This window comes from Thermobia domestica, chromosome 15 (genome assembly GCF_964235325.1).
Source record: "Thermobia domestica chromosome 15, izTheDome1.hap1.1, whole genome shotgun sequence".
NCBI classification, from domain to species: Eukaryota; Metazoa; Arthropoda; class Insecta; order Zygentoma; family Lepismatidae; genus Thermobia; species Thermobia domestica.
This window is the reverse complement of record NC_137468.1, coordinates 79786550-79802836: the sequence shown is the minus strand read 5'-3', so window position 1 is coordinate 79802836 and position 16287 is coordinate 79786550. Positions and strand designations below refer to the sequence as shown.

The following is a 16287-nucleotide window of genomic DNA, read 5'->3' as shown; positions in this document are numbered from 1 at the left end:
GGCAGTTAGTTATGCCCCTGGGCCCGTTCCATGAGAAATTAATTAAGGGGACAATATTGACAAATATAAAAACCATAGGAACAAATATTTTTGTAGGGCTCCTAATAGCAGACATGTTTTTTACTGAAACGGGCCCATGACTCATTTTTGTTTTATTTACTTTTTGTGTGCTGTTTTATTTATGTAATGTAGTAAATCTGTTTTATGCACCATTTATAATTTCATGTTCGTATCGTATATGGACTAAGAAACTTTTGAGTTAAAATGGGACCCCTCAAACAGCCAGGAGCTTCCCTGGGGGGCAGTTGCCCCCTGTCCGCACAAGTTACGGCCCTGGTGACATGCCTTGTTTATCATACTGAAAATCAGTGCTTTCTTTTTGTTTTAGTACGTACAGTATGTAGACATATTTCAAATAACGCGAATAATAACTGGAGAATAATATAACAAAACTCAAATGTTCCTAACTTAAGTCAAACGTGAAATAATGCTACTCGACGCGTATCCTTATTTGAGGGCCTCACGAAATAGTAAGAACCTACCTGAGTAGTTTAGTTGATTGAAAAGTGAAGTTTTAATTTGGATTTGATCGATTAAAACGAAGGAAGAATACAGTTCTCATCCTCCATTATATAAAGTTCATTGTTCTAGATTTGTCTCAGAGAAATGAATGATGATATATTGTAAAATGATTAATGACTCTGATCACGGAAGTCGGACAGACTAGTTGACTTCGCCTCTCGCTTTGGAAATAAGTTACAGTTCCTTAAAGTGACACCAAATAAAATAATTTTGAAACAAATGGATTTTCTTATTAAAAACTTTCGGATTAAAGTAGAAAGCACAGCCATTAAAGAAAAATAGAAATGTCTACCTATGCCTTTTAAAAAAAAAAAATACTAAATTTTTACCATTTTGCTTCGAAGAAAACATCCTAATTGATTATAAATGACAATCACATTTATTTGATCTAGTGAGTTTTCAAAGAGGTATCCGTGGCCAATTTTTTCTTGAAAAACAATGTATTTACAAAGTCAGTATTTAAAAATTCCAAAGATTGGGTATTTTCTTGATTAGTGTATATTTTAGGATCACTTTCATCTTAATAGATGGCTTAAATATCGTACACAATACATTACTTGGTTCACAAAAATAATATGTTTTATCAATTTTCTCAAAAAAAAAAAAAAAAAAAAAAAACTACGCATGAGGGTTTACATTCGCCCAAAATGACTTTATTTAGCCCTCGATGAAATAGATCGATTATTATATTTTTCATCTTTGGATTTTTGGTTAAACATTAATAATGTTGCTCAACCCAAGTTACTGTATATAATTGACTAGCAGAATACCCGTTCTTCTCACGGGGAGAATATGTTTCAATTCGGATATAAACGGCTGAATTTAGATTTAAAAGAGATCGGTCGGAGGTGTCACTGTTCATCTCAGAGACACCAAAAACTATGGATTCGACACTAACATCGGTCATTGCCGATCATATATATGATCAGCCGATCATATCATAATATTCGGGATCGGTCATTGCTGGGATCGGCAATATTATGATATGATCGTCTGATCATATATATGATCGGCAATGACCGATGTTAGTGTCGAATCCATAGTTTTTGGTGTCTCTGAGATGAACAGTGACACCTCCGAAGGATCCCATTTAAATCTAAATTCAGCCGTTTATATCCGAAGTGAAACGTATTCTCCCCGTGAGAAGAACGGGTATTTTGCTAGTCAATTATATACAGTAACTTGGGTTGAGCAACATTATTAATGTTTAACCAAAAATCAAAAAGACCAAGAACGTTTAATCAAATATATATATCCCCTCCTCCTCCCCTCCGTTATACCGCCAAAGTAAATTGATAAAAAAAGCATCCCAGTCCCGAAGTCATCTATGTGGCAAATTTGATCGAGATTGGTCCTGTGGTTCAAGAGTTATTAAGTCATAAACGTAGTCACTTTCATTTTTATTTATTTTTATATATCTTCTCCTCCCTCTGCCCGAAGTTGCATCGTCAAAGTGAAATGATAGAAACCATCCCAGGCCGGAACCTCATCTATGTCGAAAATTTGATCGAGATCGGTCGGGTGGTTCATGAGGTACAAAGTCACAAACATAGTGACTTTCATTTTTATAGAGATAGATTAAAGGCGTGTAAAGTGTTAGCCAGAACAAATTCGGTAAAGAATTGGAGTTCGAAGATTTTTTTTTTTTTACCAAAGTAAAGTCATCTAAAATAATGAGTTTTCCCATCAATTACGGTCATTGATCTTTTATAAAAAAATATTTATTATAAAGATATACATTGCATCCTAATTATAGAATGGAAACATTTTATAGTCTGCGTCGCAGTATTCTGGAATGTTAGACAACATTGTAGAAAGATGATAGGATACAAATGAGAATTCTTTTACAAAGGTCTCATTTGCGTTATGCTAATTGCTAATCATGCAAATAGATGTCGACATGAATCTATTGCAAATACTTGCACGAAAATACGGTATAGAGATTGAGATAGTTATTGTGCAAATTTATGAAAACAAAAAAGTATGAAAGTTAAGCGATTGAAGATTTTAATTAAGTATGGTTTTAACCAATATTGTGTACAGCGACTCAAAGGCTTGGAAGAAATGACTAGTATACTTAGCATTTAATATATTTGTTCAATATATTTTTGAGTAGTTATTGTCCTGGTTTAAAATTAGTTTGTGAAAGCAAAAATTTGACTGAGTTCAAATCCGTAAAGTCATGGCCTATAACTCTAGATCCGAAGATCTGCGAAGAAAATTAATTCACATGTTCAGCAAGCAACTTAACTATTACCTCTATACCAAATTCTCTTTAAGTCGGATGAGTTCTGAAGTACTGTATGTAAACTATAAACTAATTGTTTATATTTTATCCAAATTTCTACTTTGGTACTTTCTCAATTGAAAAACTTTAGCTAACTATGCTCCTTAGTAACTTAAAGATAATTAAAAAATGAAAATATACACAAATGACAAGTATTTTGAACTGCTGAGAGAAAACAAAGGCTTATTGAAAACTTCTATTTAAGGAAATGCTATATATATAATTTTGCATGAGAAATAAACTTTTCTTTAAAAAGTTTTCTTAGTCACGTTAAATTTATCTTTCCTTTTCTAGCAATAGTTTGACCAGGACAGTATTAATGGATATAATTTCTGTATATTGGGCGTGAACGATTGAGAAATAGAGTTTATTCCTGTGCTATTGTACGTTCTGGCATCACGATTAGAAAGCATGACGTTATAAGGGATGTAAGTTTGACCCCGCGGTACAAAGAAAAACCATAAACCAGTTACAAAGGATTGATTATAATGTATTCTCAAACTGGCAAATTTTTATTACTTGAAACAGAATAGGAATTGAACTTGTACAATCCTGATGAATTTTATTTAAATAACCCAAAGTAAAATTTCAGGCAATCACACAAATTACATCTATCACCTAGGACAGTAATTCTCAACCGGCGTGAAACAGTGTACAAATCGACATCTCCAGCGGTTGCAGCAATGCTGAGTACAACATAGAGGCACTGCTTTATAGAAACTTATAGTGTTACATTTATATTAATCATAATAAATTAATTAAAGTTTATGTTATTATTAATAAAATATTTAACAAATATGTCGTGAGCGTTCAGTAAGGTGTGCTCAGTCAATCGTCAGTCAAAAAAGGTTGAGAACCACTGATTTAGGAAACTAAATTAGAAGAATTAAGAATCCTTGATTTTTGGATACCAGTTTCTGAAAATTAATTAACTACATCACACCTCAAACCCGTAGTAATCATATGACTATTTTTTATATGGAATCAAACTTGTCATACATAGTATATCAGGTACATCTCAAAGAGTATGTTCTTTTTCAATACTTTACAGTGCCTATCTTTACAGTTTACCGTCACTTCAATGTCTAACGCAAGAGTCAATTGTAATTCAATGGTAAAATATTTTACTTCAAGCAGATGATCGCGTTTGAAATCCAGCTCTTAATAGAGGATTTCTGTTAAATATTACATTATGCTAAGCATTACATTTCACCAATGTCATAAATTTCGAGTAGGTCTTTGGCTACTTGTGAAATTTCAATTTGTCGATGTTCAATAATAATACTGCGTTACTGTAATAAGACTATTTCCCAAAATACACGAGAGTTGTATTAAAGACTTCAATGGCTAGGAATGCTGAACGTTCACTATATTTGCTTATTGATGAAGCAATTTATAGTAAAGCTAACATAAGAATTCATTGTCACTTTTTATGCTCAAAATCCCATAAAAGTTCTTAATAGCAATGTTGTATTAAGAATCCTTATATATATCGTGATAATCTGAAGAAGATATTGACAAACTCGTTAGAGTAAATTTAAACAATTAGTATTTTTGCCCGTATCAGCTGTTTTCAATTATGTCACTTATTATCCTCAATAAGATGTTCTTACTTGTGTGTGAAAATAATGCCCTTTTCCTTGTGTGTGAATATGTTCTTACTATTATCAGATATTTTCAATTATGTCATTTGTTATCCTGAATATTATGTTATTACTTGGGCGTGGAGTTTTTCGTACTCTTATCAGCTATCTTCAAATATTTCACATATTATCCTCTATAAGATGTTCTCACTTAAGTGTGGAATAATGCTTTTTTCCTTGTGTGTGGAGATGTTCTTGCTCTTATCAAATATGATTAGTTATGTCACTTGTAATCCTGTATATTGTGTTCGTACTTGTGTATAGACATAATGTCTTCTTACTTCTGTGTAGAGATTTTCACGCTCTTATCTGCTATCTTTAAGTATATCACTTATTAATCCTGAAAGTATATTCTTAGAATACTTCTAGCTGGAGATAGTGTCTTCAACCACCCGTTCTATTTTGTTAATTATAGTGTCTTCAACCAATTGTGATACTTTCTTAATTACTAATCAGATGGTTAACCATTGTTTTGTTAGTTAGTACCTTCGGCTTCTTATTTTCGTTTATCATTTTTTTCATATTCAACTACCAAACGATACTAACTACAAAACTCAACTAAAAAAATTTCCTGGGAGGACAAAGGGTAGGAGGGGCAACCTCATAAATTAGTTTTAGATACTATTCCGACATTTGCACGGAATATGTAACAAAAAATGGGGAGGAAAAGTTGAAATTACTTAGTACAGTCACATTCGTTAAAAAAAGAATGCATATTCTTTGAATCATCCAAGTCGATATTGACCTTTTCCTAATAGCATTTCCGAACTCAATAAAACTGTTAATATGTAATTTCTACTTCATGTTAATACAAAACATATCTTTGAAAGCTACCATTTTACTGCTAAATTATTTGTGTTTTCAAGAAACCAAGAAAGACAGAGAACTAGCAATAACAAAGTAGACAAACGAGAAAAAACACGCATTGATCATTCGGAAGTCATACTGCAGCATTTTTTATTGTGGACTTCACCGGGACGCTCATCAAACTGTTTGGATGTGATTTATTAGGCAATAAAATTTATACTTTTAGTTTCATGAGCGGCTTACCATTAGAGGAAAATAAAATCAACGACACTTTTTAATGCTACGACAATTAAGTTGTCCATGATGAAATGTAATGTGCATTTGGTTTCCTAATTATTTATGTCTGTTACTTAACCATATAAATTATAATACCACACACATATTATATATATATATATATATAGGGGTATATTTATAATGGCGTAAATTATTTTCATTTCTGCACAAAATGGCGTACATGGGGTGTAAGGATGGGGAGAAGTATCACTAAAGAAGGTAGAAACTACCAGTTTTTAATGTCTATTTTGTAAAGAAATAGGTAACGCCTTGCATATTACGTATTTATGCTTATCATATTCTCAGATCAGTTTGTGTTAGTGTCATGTCTACTCCGAATTATTGAAAATGAAAGAATAATATAGAGGAATGAATAAAGAAGATACTTGAAATATATTTATCAAGTTATTTCTTGTCATTAGCACCTAGTGTCATTTATATAGCATATAGATATCGTAATATATATATATATATATATATTCTGATACTAAATTTTGTATTCAAATTTTTGAAGGTTTTCAAACATGCGTTATCTTATACAAATTTATAGCTCATATAGGGACGCTATATTTCGTTAGCATACCATATTGTTAGAAAATATTAGAACAGTCAAAGATGTAGTGTTTACTATAAAAGAAAAATAGGATTTTCTATTAATTTTATGTAACATGTAGTAATCTTTCATTTGTTTTAAAGTCATTTGGTAAACAAAACTGCATTTACTTTATATCTAGTTTCGCTAATTTAAAAATTGTCTACACCAGTCTGTTTTAAAGGGGACAAAAATTTAGGACAGACATCGCCAGGTCTAACCCCTCCCTTTCTACGGGCCTGAGTTCTAACGTAGGAATCGAGTTCTCAGAAAATTCAAGAGAGCTATTTATTTTGCCATGGGGCGCTTCTTCACGAAACTATATACGAATATTGTTATGCTAAACCCCGTTAAGTTCACTTGGATGAATTTTAGAGAGAACAAAAATTGCTCAGAGACAAAATTCTTGGAAAATTGCGTTATAAGAACCTATATTACATGTCACTTTTGCATGTCGTTGGAACTTTAGTGGCCTGAAAAAAATTGTTTGAACTTCATGGGTTTTAGCATAACTAACTTAAAACAAAATAAAACTTTCTTGAAGAAAATGTTTCTCCCACCTTCTTTTGCTTGTTACTGTTATGTATTTTTTTTTTATATCAAGTACATTGTGTTTATAAACGTACTTAAATTTTAAATGGGACCGCGGTGGCTCAGTGATAGAGCGTTCACCTCTGGTGCTTGGGGTCCCGCGTTAGATTCCAGCCCTCGACAAGTGAACTTTGTGGTGGACAAATACCGTGTGTGTAGGTTTTATCGGGGTTCTCCCGTTTCCTCCCACTTTCTTCATTCCATCATTTCATTCATTACTCATCATCACCGTCTCCTTTAGCCTAACCAGCATAACCGCGGGACGTAAAAATCAAAGATTTCATTTCATTTCATTTTTCATTTTAAATATCATAATTGTTATTAGTAAAAACGTACAATGCATCCAAATCTAAGGACACTCGTCAGACTGTTGATTTAAAGAGGCACTCGATCTTGATGCAGCTTATTGAAACTGAGTGATTTATAATACTCCAAAGATTGGTCGGAGGTCCAGGTAGGTCCAAAATGCTCAAGAAGATTTGATTTGGTTTTGAGTTTAGCGTCCCTTTCAGCAGCAAGGCTATATGCGACGTGAAGCTCCAGTTTTTAAAAAGGAACATGAACCACATGAGCTTCTGCCGGAAATCGAACCCGGGTATCCGACACCAAAGTTTCGTATGCTAACCGCTTAGCTATGAAGGAGCTCTACTTGTTAAGAAGAGAATCAACTACAGACTTAACGGAGTTTTAGCATAACAGGCCAATTTTAACGCCATTTTCCACATAGATCTAATAGGTTTTAAACGATTTGGTTTCAGTCATAGATAAGAAGCACCTCAGAATTTATTTTAACGGAATGAAAAGCGTTTTCAGAGGAAAGTGGACTTAATGGTGTTTAGCATAACGTTCCTCATATAATAGAGAAACATGGTATTGACATTTGTGTTATAAACATAGATTAGAGTATCGGTTCTTTCATAATTTAGTTTTACTTTTGGGATTACGAATATTGAGTCACTTCTATACACGATTTCTTTTCATGTGGCCTTGCATATAATTTTACTCAGCAATAAAACACGCGGGACGGATTTATGTTAAACTGTTAATATCTGTCTCAGACATTTGTATATAATATCAAGCGTGACATTAAACTTGAAACAAACAAGATTCTTTCTACAATAAATAATGAACATTTTTTATTAAGAGAGAAATATTTGTACGCACGCTCAGAAATAATCCAAAGCAAAAATTCCATATTTTTTCTCCTTTACGTACATATAGCAGATTTTAATATATGGTTCTCAGAAACATGATTAAAATTATGCGAATTTCTTTGTTTCAACATTGCTTATGAAGAAGAGGCACAGAGCTTTTGAAAAAAACAATTGAGTAGACTCGAAGAGTATCGTGTTATTCAAGAAAACATCTCTTTCAGTACCTCTTGAAAGGTGGAGCTAAATTTAATTAATGTCTTAGGGTCATGCAGCGAACTATATATTATTTAAACATAACAACAGCAAAGAATATTAAATGTTCTGAATGGACAGAGAGTATATTAAGAAAGAAGTTATACGACATCAATGACGTCATATGTGACCTTTGTTCTTTCCAGTACGTAGGATATTCTCTCGTTTGTTACATTCTGTAAAAAAAAGAATACTTACTTAAACCAGTGTCTTTTACAGTTATTAATCCACGCAAATACAATAAAACAAGCGATGAAAAGAGTTTTGTGTAACATTTTAAGTATCTAAGAAATCATGGGTGCACCGACGGATGGGGTTCAATGAGTCAGAATTCCCCTCCAAACTTCCTAACCCAACATACATTTGTTCAGTTTCTCAATAAAACTATACTTGTTTAACAGGGAAATGACTGATGTTGCATGAAAATGTGCTCTTACACTAGTTCTATCATTTTTCTCCTGAAAACAAAGGTAGAAGTATTTTACAATTATTTATCGTCTTTGTAATACTCTTCAATACTAGTTAGACGTAGTGACGTTTAGTATTGGAAGCCACCCAAAGCCTTGACCTACCCCAACAAAAAATTTCTGGGTGCGTGCCTGCAAGGAATGTATTCATGAAATGGAAGTCTATTCAAATTATTAAATCTACAGTTACATTCTTTATTGCAATAGTATCTACGTCACTGTTAAGAATGTGTGTGTCACTGTTAAGGATATATGTGCCATCAGTAGAAAACAACAATATATATTATTTGCTGCTTAATGATGTAACATAACAGTACATAAATAAATTAAATAAATAAATAAACCTGTTCCAGCAGAATAAACAGTACGGGTATCAATTATTCGCTGCGAACGTTATAGATTTTAGCGCCACAAAATTCATTTGGCGACTTTCTCGAAAATTACGCATCGAAATTTACCCTCAAGCATATTTTGATTAGCATGATTTGGTTTAATGATTGTTATCGAAAAACGGCCTACCTGGACTTTTTAGAAGGGTTGCTCAAACAGTTTTAAGAGAAATCAAGTTAAGTGACTCGTATTCTCTCTAATGTTGATTTCTCCTATTGTAATATTTGGACAACCCTACGGAAAAGTCGTGTGTTGGCCTTTTTTGATATAAATCGTTGTTAACTTTAGTTACGTATAATTAAGTACTGAAGTTAGCATTATGCGCTAGTCAAGCTCTTAATGCAACGCTAGAAACGACTCTGCATAAGGCCCTAAAAGTGTAACAGTTAATCATGTCTTATCTTTAAACAATATTATAGCTAAATAATAGAAGTTTAACAGGTAATCATAATTCCGAGCTTTATTCCATTAATCCAGGGATGCAAATAAGCAACAAAATTTTACTAGTCCAAGAAAGAAGCTACTAGCCCACATCCCAACAACAGAAATAATTTACTTACCTTCAGTATGATATTAAATACTCGCCTGCACTGACGAACCGGGCGAGTGGGCAAGTGGTTATTTGCATCCCTGCATTAATTTTACTTTATACTCTGGTCTTGCTTGCGATTGTCATAAAAACTTGATGAGGGTATGCTTGTTTCATTTTAGTAGTTATTGTACACCAATTTTTAGATTTACAAAATAATCGTTTTTCTAAATTGCCTAACAACTATTAATGAGGATTAATATTTCACGCGTGTCATTTAGTTTAGATCAGTGACATTTATAGATTGGTATACAGTTTATGTATAATTTTTGAGCACTTTGTTTTTGTTTAACGTCTAGAATTTACTAAAATTTTTAAAAGAAGTATAGGTTAGGTGGCGCAGGAAAGCAACTTACATTAATTTTCCTGTTAGTTTATTTACTCTAACCAACTGTTTTCATAAAATGAGAATTAAATCTGCACATAAATTTGGTTAAATTGTCTTTGGTAAATAAGAAACAGAATTTGAATCTAGTGATCGGACATCGTGAGGGAACTGGAGAAACCCTCAAATCAAGAGTTAATAGATTCCGGTTTAGAAATCTAGAAATAATCATATTCTTAAAATCACCGTATGAATGGTTGTCGTGGAACGTGTTGTAAGATCAGTGTGCAAGCTCATTTTTACATGTTGATAACGACACTTTCCGATACAATATAAATCAAGAATATGTACTTTAATAAAATTAATTTAATAAGTGGAGCGTGTTATTGCATTGTAAGATCAGTGTGCAAGCTCATTTTTACATGTTGATAACGACACTTTCAGACACAAAATAAAGCAAGAATATGCATTAATAAAATTAATTTAATAATGTTTGAGAAATACCTTCAGAAAAAGGAAAGCCTACATTACTAATAGATTTAGATCCACCGATACAAAAGACAAACACAGTTGGAGATATTTCTGATGCAGGAATTTAATGTTCCTCAGGCGAACTCTGGTAACCTCTGAAAGTTTCATCTTGGGAAATCAAGAGGTCTCGAACCTAAATTCCATGTTTGGTCATCGTGACTTCTTATCTGAATATTTTATACGGTTCAAAGGAGCGAATGCCGGAACGATTCCTTAAAATTTTAGCTCCTGATCTAGTTACATTAAAAATTCCTTATGCAATCCAGTATCAATATTTCACGCGTAAAATTGCCTCCTCATACTAGTTGTATATATCAGAAATTCCAATTTGAATTAATTTAAAATATATTTTAATTCCCGTATTTTCAAAAATCCCTTTACAGAATCAGTGTTAATTATTTCCAGTGTAAATGTTTTTAGAGCTCTTAGCACTGTCTTATAATTTTAGCAGTGAAAGTAATACTTAGATATCTGATATCTAATAGTCTTCCTTATATTATATACATATATGTATGTTACCTTCGTCAGCTATATGTTATATACTTCCATTCATATGTGAGATCCTGACCGCCTATATTGTTTCATACGGAAAGTACGTATAAATGGAACACTTATACAGAAAGTATTATAAAACATGCGTTTTCAGTTTAATGTGGCATTTTAAACTACAATGCGTTTATTTTAAAAATTGAGTATTACTTATTCGGTCAAAAGAAAGGTACAAAGTGTTATTTTATTGATTTTCCACCAGAAATGTCAGAATAACTGTTATTGCCTGTCAAAATTTATTTTTTTCTTTTCAGAGCAGAGTCTATATAACACGTTAATATACAATTTAAGGTTGAAATACGAATGACCGCAATGTATTCACATTCAATACTCTCCCACCGGAAATCAAAACCCAGGACCCTGTACGCCAAAGGTGTACATGCTAACTACTAGATTAGCAGGGAAAGATTATAGGGTCTACTAGAGTTTCAGATTTTTTAGAAGGACAAAGGAAGATTTTACGGGTTTTAGTTGAAAAAAGGGAGATATTGTACTGTAATATTCAGAATTTATATATGGAATTTACAAATACACATATAGTTTCACATAGTAACATTAATTAATTCTAAGTGGAAGTTGAGGAAGTTTCATTAAAAGGAATTGTGAATAACAAAACACAAAAAAGTACGTTATAATTTCCTGATAAAACTCATATAGTTTGGATCCCGCGTTAAGATGCAGGTCTCCGCCTCATATAGCCTCTTCACGAAAGCGACGCCAAAGTCAAATTTAATGAACCAAGTATATTATTATGCACAACTTTTTGTTGCTTTTTACTTGTATTTTATTAAATATTTTGCATCTCTTAACAGTCCTACATTCTTTTCTTTTTATACGTTCGGAATATCCTTGCAAGACATATCGAAATTCACACTTTTTGTTGTAAGTTCACAATTGCTCCTGACATAAATGGGTAGCGATTGATCGAAACTGTGAATATAATCGATACCGTATTGACAGATGGAGGCTAAGATGCTAAAACCAAATTATTCATAAACATAAGGTTGAGATGTCGATTGGATATTTAAAAAAAAAAAAAAAAGCAAATACTGTGTTTTCTCTCTAAATACTAAGTTACATCTTTGGGTTACGTTGTTAAGACTCTCTGAGAAATCAGTTTATCTTATTTAAAAAAATATATATATGTTTCACACTCGCATTTAAAAATATTTTAAAAGTATCCACAACTATCATTTCTCTTATTTATTAAAAAACGGAAGAAATCGTCTTATGGGAAAAATTAAAACGTACAAGGTAAAACGCGTCAGAAAAATAAAATTTACGGCGAAAACGTAAAATCTGGCAACCTTGGCTCGTACAGAATGGTGATTTGCTGGGGCATGTTTGATACTCGCAGAAATAAAAGCCTGGGGCACTCACAAGAGAGATTATAATGGGATATGTGAAATTGATGACATAGAAAACATAGTTGAAACATTTTAATCATTTACCAACTAAGCGCTAGTATATACAGGGTGCGGCACGTAAAACCGGCCCGTCGTAATATTCTGGTATATTGTGTTTTTGGCAACACTTAAATAATCTACCATCCTACCAAGAGATGGCGTGTCGAGGTCGGGTCGACTTACGTGACCTGCAGCAGTCACGTGCAGCCGCAGCCAGTGAAACTTGTCGAAACTAGTTGAGAAAAAGGCCTCGTTGTGTTAAGCCGGGTGAGTGTCAGTGTGTGATAATGCCGTATTCGATACCCGAGCGTGTTGCCATTGTTGAAGGGTTCATTCTCACTGGATCTTTTGTGAAAACAAAGAATTTGTTTCGGGAGAAATTTCCAGGACGTTCTGTGCCAGCAAAAAGCACCATTCAGGAATTGATTGAAAAATGGCGGCGTACAGGATCGGTTCAAAATGCTCCCAGGAACAGACGACCATCTGTCTGCACACCTGAATTAAAGATGCAGGTGGAGGAGATAATGACAAGAAGTCCTCGAAAGTCAACCAGGAGATTGAGTCAACAGGTTCATGCGAGTGAGAGAAGTTGCAGACGTGTTTTAAGGGGACTGAAGTTAAAACCGTACCGGATAAGTGTTGTGCAAGAACTGAAGGAGCCTGGCCTGCAGAAGAGGGTGCATTTCTGTTCATGGCTGTTGAGCAATGTTGCCAGTGGTTTCTTGGATCCACTAATGCTTATCATGAGTGACGAGGCTGGGTTCCACCTGTCTGGGTACGTAAATTCCCAAAACAACCGGTATTGGTCGACAGAAAATCCACACGCAATCCACCAGGTACCCTTGCATGATGAGAAGATTGGTGTTTGGTGTGCCATTTCCGCCACACGCGTTATTGGGCCCATATTCTTTGAGACGACAGTGAACAGTGACGTGTATATGGGAATCCTGGAGGAATTTTATACACACTTGACCGAAGAGGAGCGTCAGTTATGTTACTTTCAGCAGGACGGTGCAACATGCCACACATCAGCTGCATCATTGTCCCTTGTGCATGAGATGTTTACACCAGAGAGGACAATCAGCAAAGGCTTGTGGCCTCCTTGGTCACCAGACTTGTCCACGTGTGACTTTTACTTATGGGGACTGTTAAAGGGAAGAGTATACGAAACAAATCCACACACAATTGAAGAACTCAAGACCAGGATCCAGGATGTCACCAATAGCATTACAACACAAGAACTGACAAGGCTATATATGAATCTCCTCAATCGTGCTCACATGTGTGTTGAAGTGGGCGGAGGACACTTTCAGCACCTGCTGTGAAGGCTGCTGTGAAGGTGAGTAGTCATATTCAATACATTACATTTCATTTATGTGTTGTAGTTAATCATATTCAATACATTACATTTCATTTTATGTGTTCACTTTACGGGCCGGTTTTACGTGCCGCACCCTGTAGAATCCCCGCTTGATCTAGTGGCTAGAATGCTTGACTTCGGTTCGCGTGGTCCCGAGTTCGATTCTCGGCGCAGATATAGTTGAACGACCGAAGTCTTTTGGATTTTACTATAATCAATAGGTCCACGTTTCCTTTAGCCTAGCAGACATAACCCTGGGACGTTAAACTAAATCAAACCAAAAATAAACGCTAGCATAAAAAGTGAGTGGCCTTCCTATAGTGACTATCTTCATGCGTCTTTAGTACTCATACTCCCAGGTTCGGTCCCCGATGGAAGAGCATTGAACGCATTACAGCACTTTGGATTCCACCTTAAACCGTAGACTCACGTCTCACATAGTTTCGGTACTGCAAATGCCCGTTAAATTTCAACAAACAAACAAATAAACAAAATAAAATTTAAACAAGAAAAATGGCCTACATTTTAATCAAGGATGTAACTGGTTAAGGGTATCAGACCTCAGAAGCACTGAATAAATTTAGGACCAATGTGCTAATGTTTCGACGGACGTATTAACAGAACTTTATTGAAGGTGGTGAGTTATGTGCAATGCGGCATGGGTGCTTCTGTAAAACATTTATACCGCATTTTTATTTTTAATTTCGGTGCTTTTTTTGTGTAATATTCATCGATCAGGATTATTCTTGGAGTCCATATATCTTCGACTTAGTAATGTATATCCCACCTGAAGGCATACATTTGGTACGTGCATGTTGTTTGTAGATATTGTCATTCGAAATATGATCAGCAAATGAATAGGGCAGGAACTAGAATAACTTTAGAAGACAGGTTATAAAAAATCAGTTAAAATAAAATAAAATATGTGAACATATTGAAGAAGAAGACCAATAGAAAGTAGATACAGCTCGCTTCGATTCAGACTAGGGATAGAAGTTTGATGCTGAGATAAGAATTATTGTGCTCTCTGCAATATACAGAATAAGCGCCAGTGTAAAAGAATAAGCCTACCTAATCGAAGTGAGATCCGGAATGTTCTATGAAGAGAAACATGGGAAACCAAGAAAGAACAGAACGAACTACATGATTTGGAATGAAAAAGCTAGTACGGATAACTGATATTACCACGATGGATATGATCAGAAATCAAAGAATAAGAGTTAGTGTTAAATTAAATGATAGCTAGAAGAAAATGCAGTATAGAAATTGTGGTGTCTACCCATCGTCGTGAGGAGCATTGAAGTGCTACTTGAAAGAAAGAAGTACCGAACTCCTATCTAGAAAGTCAGAAATAACAACGATTGGACCCAATGTGCTAAGCAAACGTCATACCGAAGCACCACAAGCTGGCTGGCAAGCTCTGACTCCCGAAGATTGTTACACTAGAGTTCAGATACGTAAATTCGATGACAATACAATATGTTCCGATTTAGAAAAGGCGCTGCGCCTGTATATATATGCAACCAAACATACTTCTAAGAATTGTTGGCTGTATACATATGTTATTTGTACTTTTGTTTATGCTTGGTGCAATTTCTGTTCACTCATGTGTTTGCTGGTCAACTCTACCTAGATCGCTATATCAATTTTGATTATTTTTTTTTTTAATATGTGAACCATGACCAACTAGGTTTTAATCACATTCTTTGTTCCAGAGGGTTCCCTAAAGGGAGAAAATGTCTCTAGCAATGGCATTCCAATCGAATGATCGGAAAAGAAAGTTACAAAACATATAACTTTTGTGTTATTCTTTGTATGTAAACGAAAATTTATTTGTATATTTATAACAAAATTTGTCTTCTTGCATGTTTGAGAACTTCAGTTTCTAATCACGTATACTCAATAAGGGGATACTTAAAATGGTGACATGTCTGGAAAATTGGTCAGGAGTAGAAATGAAGTCAGTGGTGCGGAACCTCTGGACAGAAAACACTACAGTTCCTGATATTCATAGGCACATTATGGAGGTCTATGGGGAGAAATTAATTTAAAGGCAACTAGTAGCGAAATGGTGTAGTGTCTTAAAAACAGGACAACCCAGTTTTATTATTGACACCTCTGGACACAGAAGCAGACCCAGTGCCTCAATCACTGACGTGTAGATGAATGTATTGGTGTGGCGAGAAGAACAATAGGCTCAATGTCAGTTGAGTTGGAACTACCATATGGCATTGTGCAAAACATTGTGGTTAATGTCATTAACTATAAGAAAGTGTTTGTGAAATCGGTGCTACAGGTACTATCCGAGAACCGTAAGACAACCAAAACGGTGACGTCGCTAAATATTCTGAAGTATTCACGCATTACAAGGAAATATTTTTTTTTTCACCAGATAGTAACTGAAAATGAAACAATATTGCATTTGCTCATTCCATCAAGGAAACAGACATCCATTGAATGGAAGTATGCATCTTTTCCACAGAAAA

At 34.3% G+C, this 16287-nt stretch overlaps 1 protein-coding gene across 9 annotated transcripts in view; it reads right to left on the bottom strand.

The window, feature by feature from the left end:
• LOC145671106 (voltage-gated inwardly rectifying potassium channel KCNH6-like) overlaps positions 1–16287 on the bottom strand; it is a 754568-nt gene that overhangs the window by 388404 nt on the left and 349877 nt on the right. The gene's annotated exons all lie outside the window — the stretch shown is intronic.